Below are 10776 nucleotides of genomic sequence, written 5' to 3' on the forward strand. Positions count from 1 at the left end.
TGCGCGCCTGCGGGACAGGGCTGGGGTAGCAGAGGTGGTGGCAGCAGTCCACGGTTGCCATAGCATGCAACCTGGGGATGCCCAGACCTGCATTGCCCTTGTGCCCTGCCTCTGGCAGCGCTGAGCACTTGCGGATCCCCGCGCGCACCTCCGGGGGGCGACGTCGAGCCAAGAGCCTGGCTTCCTTCTCGCTGGTCTGGCTTCTCACCGTTTTGGGAAGGTTGTGGGGTGGAAGTGGGATTCCCTTCCCTGATGGCCCACTCACCCACACAATCCTATCGTCCCACCTTAAATCCGAGTCCCACTTTAAATCCTATTTTTCTTCCTCTTTACACAAAGCAAATTAAAAAGGAGCTGCTGACAAAAACCAAACCTCAGGCATTTCTGTTTATATTGTCCAAAATTAACAGCAGGAAAACCTAAAGAAATGTGTTATGCTGACCAGATTATTTATTTGTTTGTTTTGCTGGGCATAGGGCTTGAACTCAGGGCCTAGGCACTATCCCTGACCTTTGCTCAAGGCTGGTGGTGTACTAACACTTGAGCTACAGCTCCACATCTGGCTCCTTGGTAGATTAATTGGAGATAAAGACCCTCATAGACTTTCTGCCCAAGCTAGTTTTAAACATTAATCCTCAGATCTCTGCCTCCTGAGTTGATAGGATTACAAGCAAGAATTACAAACTGAACTCCAAGAATTACCAGCAAGAATTGCAAACTGAACTTTAAGCTTCTAGTTATACTTTTTATTTAACTCCTTTGTTACATACGTTTTACAAAATAATTTCTACCAATCTGTGGCTTGTGTTTTCATTCTCTTAGCTGTCTTATCAAGGAGTACAAGTTTTGAATTTTGATGAATCTAGTGCCCCAACTTCAACTATGATTGGTTAATTCTGGTGATGAATCTAAGAACTCTGCTTATCAGAGTTAACAAAAATTATTTTCCATGTTTTCGTCTAGAAATTTCAGTTTCAAATTCTATGTTTAGGTTTATGATTTATTTTGGTGGGGTTTTTTTGTTAAATCATTTTTTAAATTTTTTTTCTTGCCATGTCATTGTTTTCTAGTGCCATTTGTTGTTAAGCTTTTCATCAGAATGCCTTCACAACTTCCTTTTGTGTGTATATGCCAGCAGTGGGACTGGAACTCAGGGCCTGGGCACCATACCTTTGCTTTTTGCTTTAGGCTAGTGCTCTAACACTTGAGCCACAGCTCAAGTTGGAAGACTGCTTCCAGCTTTTTGGGGTTTAATTGGAGATGGAAGTCTTACGGACTTTCCTGCCTGGGCTGGCTTTGGGTCAAAATCCTCAGATCTCAGAAAAGTATTTAGTGTGTCAAAATGCCTTGCTAACACAAGCAAGCCCTGGCAAATGAAGCTGGAGAATGCTAAAGTCACTTGTTAAAAGTTGTGCCTTAAATCCTGGTCACCTTCAAGAGTAAGATTGGCAAAAATACCTCTTGCCACTGGAAAATGTTCAGCCAATATTTATTTTGCATGCTTTAAGATCTTTTGTTATGTACGTGTGTGTATGTGTGAGTGTAACTTAGGCTCCAGTGTGTTGATGATCTTCTTTTATGTAGCCCTTCCTTGGAGGACTCCCTCCTCCACACTAACCACTTGCTAAATTTTCTGGCCTTGAAGGGATACTTGGTTTCTCCTTCTAAGGCTCAGCTCCCCCTATGGACTGTCATATACCTACCACTCTCTTACCTGCTGGCATCTCCCCCTCTCCGGCTAACTGACATGGCCAAACCTTTCTTTCTCTTTTCAGATGAGCACCAGGGCATCGCTATTGGAGTCATGGCCTAACCCCTGGGTCCTGCGCATTCTCCTATAGCTTGTCTATCTAAACAACTAGATCCATGGTCAGGGAGTGGCAGGCAGTCCTGCCTTTGGGCCCTGGCAGAGGCAGCCACCTTGACTAAGGAGGCTCTCAAACTAACTCTGGGATCCCCACTGACTGTGTTCTTCTCACATGGACTTCAGGACCTACTTGGCTATTGTGCCTTAGCCCTTTTGTCTCCTCGCCTACAGGAAATTCATTTATTGTTTATTGAAAACCCAACTGTCTCACTCCTTCAGTCTCCTAAACTCAATCCTGCTACCCTTCTTCCCTGTTCCTCTACACTGTCTGAACACTCGGGTCCTGAGTTGGTAGAATCCCTTAACTCCCCAGCTGGATGTACTGATCAACCTCTTTCTAACCCAGACCTGGTTTTATTGGTGGTGGCAGTTCCTTAGTGGGCTGGCATGGGAAGAGACACGCCTCCTATGCAATCATCCCCAAACAAGGAGAGATGGAGGATGCCCAGCACCTCCCTGAGGGGACAACATCTCAAAAGTCTGAGCTTGTGGCCTCGCTGCATATTGGGCCTAAGGCATAGTTTCAGCTCCTGAAACCTCTGTTTTACCACCCCCAGCTCTCCTCCACAGTTGAATCTGTCATTTGAGCATGTTTCACATGCTCTACCACCACACCCCAAGGTGGACTGAGGCCAGCCTTTCCAACCCAACAAATGAGGGGCTATCTGTCTGGACAGGATTGGCAGACTGATTTCACCCATATCCTCACCCACAAGTGGATGAGATACCTCTTGGTCCTGGTAGACACCCTCATGGGATGGGTGGAGGCTGGCCCCATTCCTAAAGAGATGGCAGGACTCATAGCCTCATTTTTTTCATCTCAGAAATCATTCCCTGCTTTGGCCTTCTTTCCTCCCTTCAATCTGATAATAGTCCACCCTTTATTTTTCAAGTAGTAGCACAGGTTTCTTTTGCCTTGGACATTGAATAGAAGCTACTCATGAGGTGCCAGACTTTGAAGTCAGGCCCCACCACGTGAACCCCAATTTAGAATCGAACCCTGAGCCAATTAGATTTGTACCTGTGTGCTAATCTTGCTTGCACAGCTGATTGTTGTAACCTTGTTCTTTGCCTTTATAAGCCCTGTGTAATCACAGCTCGGGGCTTCCTCCTAACCTCCGCTGTGCCGGTGGGTAGGACGAGGCCCGAGTTGGCAGCTCGTTAAATAAAGCCTTGCCTTGCTTTTGCATTTCGGAGTGTCTAAATCTCGGTGGTCTTCTTGGGGGTGGTCTTGCGACTTGGCACAACATTTGGGGTTTCGTCCGGGATAGCCCCAGAGACCCCGAGATCCCAGACTCCGAAGGTAAGAAAACAGCACTGTTCATTTGTCTTGTCCTGTAATTTGTCTGTTTTGCTTTTGCTTGTAGGGCGCGAGTCAGTTTGGTTTTTGGCCGGAACTGACCAGGAGGACCTCCTAAACGAGACTCAACCCGCCCACCTTGTACTTGGGTCTGCTCCTTCTGCTTATCTGGCAGGAGGTTGTGGGCCAACTTGGGTCCACTCCTCCCGTACCCTGGCAGGAGGTTGTGGGCCAACTTGGGAGATCTCCAACTCGTAACTCGGGTCCACTCCTTCTGCACCCTTGCAGGAGGTTGTGGGCCAACTCGGGTCCACTCCTTCTTACAGGAGGTTGTGGGCCAACTCGGGTCCATTCCTTCTGCACCCTTGTAGGAGGTTGTGGGCCAGCTTGGGAGATCTCCAACTCGTAACTTTTCTTAGGCCTGTGTGTTTTCCTCCTTTTGTATTAATTGTTTTGTTTTTGTAGCCTTTTGGAAGAAATTTGGAAGTAAAATTGTCCTAAATAATTATTGCAAAGTGAGAAAAGGAGAATTATGGCTACCAAAATGTTTAATTGCCATTCCAGCTTCTTTGTAGGTTTTTTTGTAACAGTTTCCAGCAGGCCCACAGAGAAGCACAGGTGATTTCTACAAGTTTGTCAAGATCTAATACTGACCCTTAATAAGTTCCAGGTAAGAGAGCATGCTTAAAAACTACTTCTGTGTGGACCACCTTGTTGCTTATAATTGGAGTAAAGTGGCCCCTTATAAGACTCACTGATCTGAATCTGCGGTTCGAAGCCAGCCCGGGCAAAGAAAGGTCCCTGTGAGAGACTTGTCTCTAATCAGCCAGCAGAGTGCTGGGAACGGAGTGGTGTGGAGCTCAAAAGTGGTACGGTGCTAGTCTTGAGCTGGAGAGCTGAGGGACAGCACTCAGGCCCTGAGTCCAAGTCGAAAGTCACTCCTCCTGGGACAAAAGTGATGGAGCATCCAGAGGCAGTAAGCCACTGCTTGGATGGCAGAGATGGTGTCAGATCCTAGAGTCACTACTGTTGGCCTTTCAAAAGTTAAAGCCGGGAAGTCCTAAAAGAATAGTTCATGAGCATGCCTTTCCAGTGCCCATGTCTGTCTACTGGGCAGGAATTTGCCAGTCATATGTGATAGTGGTTGGTAAGGGTAAGTTTGTTAAATGAGAGGATAGATTAAAATCTCACCCCCTGCATTTACTCAAAGCCCTGACTGGCAGTAAGAATTTTAAGTTGATACATCTGTTTAGGAAAGAAAGCTTGTAGACCTGAGATTGTGTTGTGTCCTTATTGAGATCTGTTAAAGGCCTGTCAGCTTGCCAATGCCCCCAATCAACAGATTAACCACGGTGGAGGGGACCCTGGACGGCATCGCCACTTGGGTTCATTGCTTCCACGCCAGGCCAGCTGACACCTTTGCCCTGGATGACAACTACCCTGATGGAACATGGGAGGTCTCCAAGCACCCAACTCAGCCGCTTTGCCTTCACCTCAAGACTGAGACTAAGGTTATAGGTTCCTGGCTAGGTAAGGTCTACTCCCCTGAGTCAGCCTGAAGAAGTTACAGAAGATGGATGATCTTCACCCATCAGCCCCCCTTTAAAATCAAGGGACCAGAGTTGTTTTTGGGAAGATGAGGCAGGATAAACTAGAGACATGCAAAACAGAGGTACAGAGAATATTCTTGTAAGAAATGGTGACAGGCCCTTTGTTTACTACATTGGGCCCTACTGGCCCATGCCTTACCTCTATATCATCCCCTAGACATGCAAGCCATTGAAATGGACAGAATGGAGCCATGATTGGCTCCCAAGGTACCAAAAAGAAAAAGGGGGAAATGAGGTGCCAGACTTTGAAGTCAGGCCCCACCACGTGAACCCCAATTTAGAATCGAACCCTGAGCCAATTAGATTTGTACCTGTGTGCTAATCTTGCTTGCACAGCTGATTGTTGTAACCTTGTTCTTTGCCTTTATAAGCCCTGTGTAATCACAGCTCGGGGCTTCCTCCTAACCTCCGCTGTGTGGGTGGGTAGGACGAGGCCCGAGTTGGCAGCTCGTTAAATAAAGCCTTGCCTTGCTTTTGCATTTCGGAGTGTCTGAATCTCGGTGGTCTTCTTGGGGGTGGTCTTGCAACTTGGCACAACACTCATCCCCTACAAGTGTCAGACATCTGGTAAGGTAGAGCAGGCAAACCGTCTCCTCAGGACCCACCTAAGGTAGTCCTCAAGCTATGGCTTTCTTGGTTGGAGCTGCTTTTGCTGGAGGGGCCCTAGGCTAATCTCGGCTCAGGATTTTACTGTCATTTTGACCTCAGTCTCCTTAGCCTCCCTCCAGCACCAACTTTCTTCCCTAGCACAGCTGACCTTTCAAAATCGCCACGCTTTGGATCTCCTGACAGCAGAAAAAGGTGGGACATGCCTATTCTTACAGGATAAAAGCAACCTGGATATGGGATGGTTTCAAAATCCTCTAGCCCAGTGGCTAGTGCCTTTGGCAGGACCTGTAATTTTACTCCATTTATTTTTTTCTTTTTGCCCTCTGCCTTTTAAAATTTATACAGGAGCAGATACGGGAAATGGCCAGGGGAATGGTCAATCAGCTCCTTCTCCCTCACCCATATACTCATCTGCCTACTGCCTCCCTGGTGCCCTAGACAAATTGGCATCCTACCCCACTACACCCCCGTTCAGCAGGAAGTAGCCAGATTGTCGGGATCTGATGAATCCCTTCTCCCCTATCTCCCCCGGAAATGCCCAAACCCCCAAAACTATGAGAGAGCACTCAGCCTTATCTTCCACCTGCAGAAGGTGAAGGCGTGCTCTCGTTGGGCTGCGTTTAGCCAAGGAGAGTGAACTACTGAAATCTCCCACCCCTGCCCCTTCTCAAGGCGATAGGCACAGGGAAACAGAAGACTCCAGGGAGGCAGTCTGGGGTTTTGACCTGAACTCCTCGCCCAGGGGGCGGAGGGAAGATTTTTATTACGGTGGGGAAGGCAGGAAGGCGGGCTTTGCTAATTGGATGAGCCAGGCTGTCTTGGCCAGAGTGGCATCTTGGGACTCCCCCCACAGGCTGACGTCACGCCCCAATAGGACCGCCCCTGGGCACCGGCGGCGCCATCTTGAAGGCATCCACGTGGACCCGAGATCGAGATGGGAGGCGGGCCAAGCCAGAACTACTCTTTCCTGTTCTGGACCCAGAAAGTGTAGGAGTGGCTTCCGGCCATTCGGTCCCAGGGCTGGAGGAGGGGAGGTCAATCGGGGACCGCCCCTCTAGGTATACAGCCAGCACCCCCACACCAGATGACTGTCTTCGCCCTTTTATCCAACCAAAGATGCCAAGATGTCAGGCCCCTGGAGGGCTCACAGGTGCCAGGTGTAAACCACCTTCCTACCAGGAAACACAATCTGCATCAGCCATTCCTAGAAGCATGAACCTGAGGCCAAGTGGAACCACCCAGACTTGCAGAACAAGCCACGTGCTAACTACCATGCTAACTACCACCACTGACCAAACTGCCTTTTGCCCCTGCCATATAAACCCTGCCTGAGCCAGGCCCACGTGCGACTTCTCTGATCCTGACCAGAGGGACAACTGGGTGCATACCCCAACAAACTCTCTTTCAATCACCTCTACTTCTCTTTGCGTGCTCTCTCCTCACCTAGAACCTTTCATCGAGTAGTGAGGACTAGGGATGTGAGCCACCAGCGCCAGGATCTTTACAGATTTTGTAAAAAATCAATTCCCAAGAGTCTTATGAGTCAACTATTGGACTTATCCTATTGTGTTCATCTTCGTTCTTCCTTAAACCCAAATCAGAGGGTCTTGATGACTAATTTTATAACAAAAAAATCTAGCACCACAAGGTCTCTTTGGTAACTTTATGGAATTGTTTTATCATGTTAAATTCTTTGCCAGTTCATATGTATTTTAGAATCAGTTCAATAATATTTACACAATCTACCTCAAGTTTAATTGGTTATTACATTGATTCTGTTATGCCAGATTTCCGGTCCCCAAAGACCACCAAGGAGCCGATACCAATGAAAACGCACAAGAGTCTCTATTGCAGGCTCGATCCTGGTCTCCCAACCGTCACCAACACAGCGGATCTGGATTGAGAGCGCCAACCCTCAGATAGGCAGGATTTTTATTGTGATTACAACAGGGGCAGGGTATTTCCAACTTGGCAGATACTTGATTAGATGACACTTAGCAAGCAAGTCATGTCCTATTTCCTTTGGCTATCTACCCTTTCAGTTACCTATTTTGGCTTTGATATCGGGAACTGGCCTCAATATCAGGAATTGACAATAGGTGGTCATGTAGCACTGATGCAGGGGGTTAGTGCAGGGGGTACAGCGAGTCACAAATGGGGTTAAGCAAGCCATTTACAGAAGCAGAATATTGTGGTCAGGCTGACCTAGTACTAACTTTATTTGAACAATTGCGACCATGTTTTCCTATTACCACTAAGCAATCTTTAGCGGGCTAAAACAATCCAGTACTCAATCATAAGTAAACCAACCCAACAGTTACCATGACATTTCTACTACTATTATTGTTATTTCTATAGTCTATGACTATGATCACTTTTTACTGTCCGTTACCATGGTTGCTACCCAGGTATAAAGGTGAACAAGTGCTCCCTACATTTTTAAATGTCAAACTACAAGAAACTAGTCTCATGGGTGGGGGTGCAGCCCTCTAACATGGAGTCATCACCAGAGTTTAGAAGCTGTTATAATTTTAACACTAAAACTTATATTTAGTTACTCCAGTTTTCAGGTCAGCCCTTACAATTCATTAGACCAATGAGAGAAGACCTGACTTAAGAATTATGGCTCATGCCTGTAATCCTAGCTACTCATGAGGATGAGACCTGAGGACACAGTGTGAAGCAAAGTCTGCCTGACTCTTCTCTCCAATGAACCACAAAATATGTCAGAAGTGAAGTTGTGTTTCAAGTGGTAGAGAGCTAGCCTTGAGTGGAAAAAGTTCAGAGACATGGCCCAGACCTTAAGTTCTCAAGCTCTAGGGCTGGCGCGCGCACACACACACACACACACACACACACACACACACACACACACACACAATTTGATCGATTCAATAATCTTTCTGTTGATTTAGATCTTTGAAATCTACCAGCACTGAACAAAGTCCCTTGAGGCAATATTTAGGGAAACCTAAATGCACAAGGAATGTTCTATGAAGACAGAGGCAGAGAATGGAGTTCTGTTACCATAATCTAAGGAACACCCAGCCACCCAGGGCACTGGATGGCAAGGAATGATTATCCCAGCCTTTGGCAGAAATCATGGCTGCCAAGTTTCAGACTTCTGTCCTCTAAACTTCAAGAGAATAGAGAGTCAGTTGTTTGAGACCCAGTGCTGGTAACTTACACTTGTAATCCTAGCTACTCAAGAGGCTGAGATCTGAGGATGGTGGCTTGAAGCTAGACCTGGCAGGGAAGTCCATGATACTCTTATCCCCAATTAACCTCCAAAAAGCTGGCAGTGGAGTGTTGTAGAGCTGACTCCATCTTGATTAGGGAAACATGGTAGGAAATGTTGAGGGGAATAGAGCTGACTCCATCTTGATTATTAGGTCAATGTGACCCAAAAATTCTGCTTCTGTAAATGGCTTGCTTAACTTGTTCATTATTTGCTCCACCTCCATGTCAACCTCCTACATCTGTAAACTTATTATGTGCTTTACCCCCTGCGTCAAGCCCCTACATCTGTGCTACACTTTTACCTTTATAAACCCCAATTTGAGGACTTCTCTGGGTCACAGTGGCAGCTCCCAAGTCTGCTTTGTGTTCCTGGCGGGTCAGTCCACTTTTCATTGTTGCGGTTTCAGCTCCCAGAGTCGTGCTGCATCCCTGGCTGGTCAGTTCACTTTTTGCTTCCCGAATAAATCCATCTTTATGCTTGAGACTGTCTCTGAGTGGTGGACTCTTGGAGGGACAGGGACTCCCCTCCCTCGAGCCCTGTAATGTTTCTAACCCCATAACAGGAGCTGTGGCTCAAGTGGTAGAGTGTTAGCCTTGAGCAAAAATAAGTGAAGGGACAGGGCCCAAGCCTTGAGTTCAAGCCCCAGCACCAGCACATGCACTTACATGCACATCATAAAGACAAGGAGGAAAGGTATAAAGGAAAAGAATGGATGCCAAGTGATTATCTTCTTTTGGTGTCTTCTTTTGGGTTGCTTTCCTGACTTTCTTGAGCACTTATAGAATCCTCTAAATATTTTCTGTTAGAATCCAATCTTTTTTTCAGATTGTCCAGCTGAGATGTTCATGGGAAGTAGCCCAGCTTTATAATCTCCAGGGTAAATCCCACACTGTTTTGAAGTTATTGTAAGATGGAGATCTGATCTGGCCAGCGCCATCATTGGCTATTGAGGGGTGTCAGATTGACTCCATCTCAGATTAGTTAAAGAGAGGAGAAGCCAACTCCATCTTTACTAAGATCTCCCCCACCCTATCCAGGGAAGTTCCCCTTCACTGTTAAGATTGTGTAAACTGCTTGACCACCTGAGTAGTGGAAAGCTTAAGGTTAAACCTGTGCCCTCCCATGAGTAGGCATCATGTGAGCCCCACCAAATCCTTGCTCCAAGTCTAACTAAAATGATAGGTTGGTTCAAACAGTTGCAATGAGGCAGACTGTAACTCCATTGGCCACCTGTGTGTGACCTAGCAGGCTCTGTAAGTGTTGTAACCTCATTGGCCACCTGTGTGTGGCAGGCTTGACCATGTGGTATTTGCCTTTATAACCCAACCCTGAGTGTGGCCAGGGGAGCTTGGTCCCAGCTCCCAAGTCTGGGCTGTGGCCCTATCCAGCCAGCCTACTTTTTAGGGTTGCAGTTCCAGCTCCCAAGTCTGGGCCATGACCCTGGCGGGTCAATATGCTTTTTACCTCCCCAATAAATCCATGTTTTTCTTGAGACTGTCTCTGAGTGATGGACTCTTGGAGTGATGGGGGATACGCTGACCCTCGGACCCCATTACATTATGATCCCCTCCCTTGGGGGGACCCCATTACAATTATCCATGCAGAAAATAAGTCTCAAGCAAGCTATGCATTCCCTACACATGACCCATCCTATCTGGTGTTTTGTGGCTATGATGTATAGGGAACCAATGGGTAATTTTCAAACCTGATTTAGATTATGGCTACAGCAGGGCAGATAAGCATTCAGTAGCATCTGGTCAGAATCTACTGTGGTTTCTTGCCTGTATGGATAATTCAAATGTGCACTGATGAAAAAGTGTTTTGTTGGAAGCTGTTATTCGGATCCTCTTCCCATTGTAATAAATTTCTTTCTTCGCTTTGGCTGAATTCAAAATTTGCTCTTTATTCTTGAGATCTGAAGTCTTGAATATTATGTGCCTTGGAGTGGCTTTTCTAGGATCCGGTCTGCCAGGTGTCCTATAGGCTTTGGTTACCTGGATGGGGTCCCTTGTGAGATTGGGGAAGTTTTCTGCAATCACTTTATTGAGAATATTTTGAAGCCCTCTGCTCTGGTATTCGGCTCCTTCTTCTATTCCAATTATGTGCAGATTATATCTCTTGTCCGAACAAAGGAGGCCCTATATATGTC

The sequence above is a fragment of the Perognathus longimembris genome, chromosome 1, assembly GCF_023159225.1.
Source record: "Perognathus longimembris pacificus isolate PPM17 chromosome 1, ASM2315922v1, whole genome shotgun sequence".
Taxonomy (NCBI): Eukaryota; Metazoa; Chordata; class Mammalia; order Rodentia; family Heteromyidae; genus Perognathus; species Perognathus longimembris.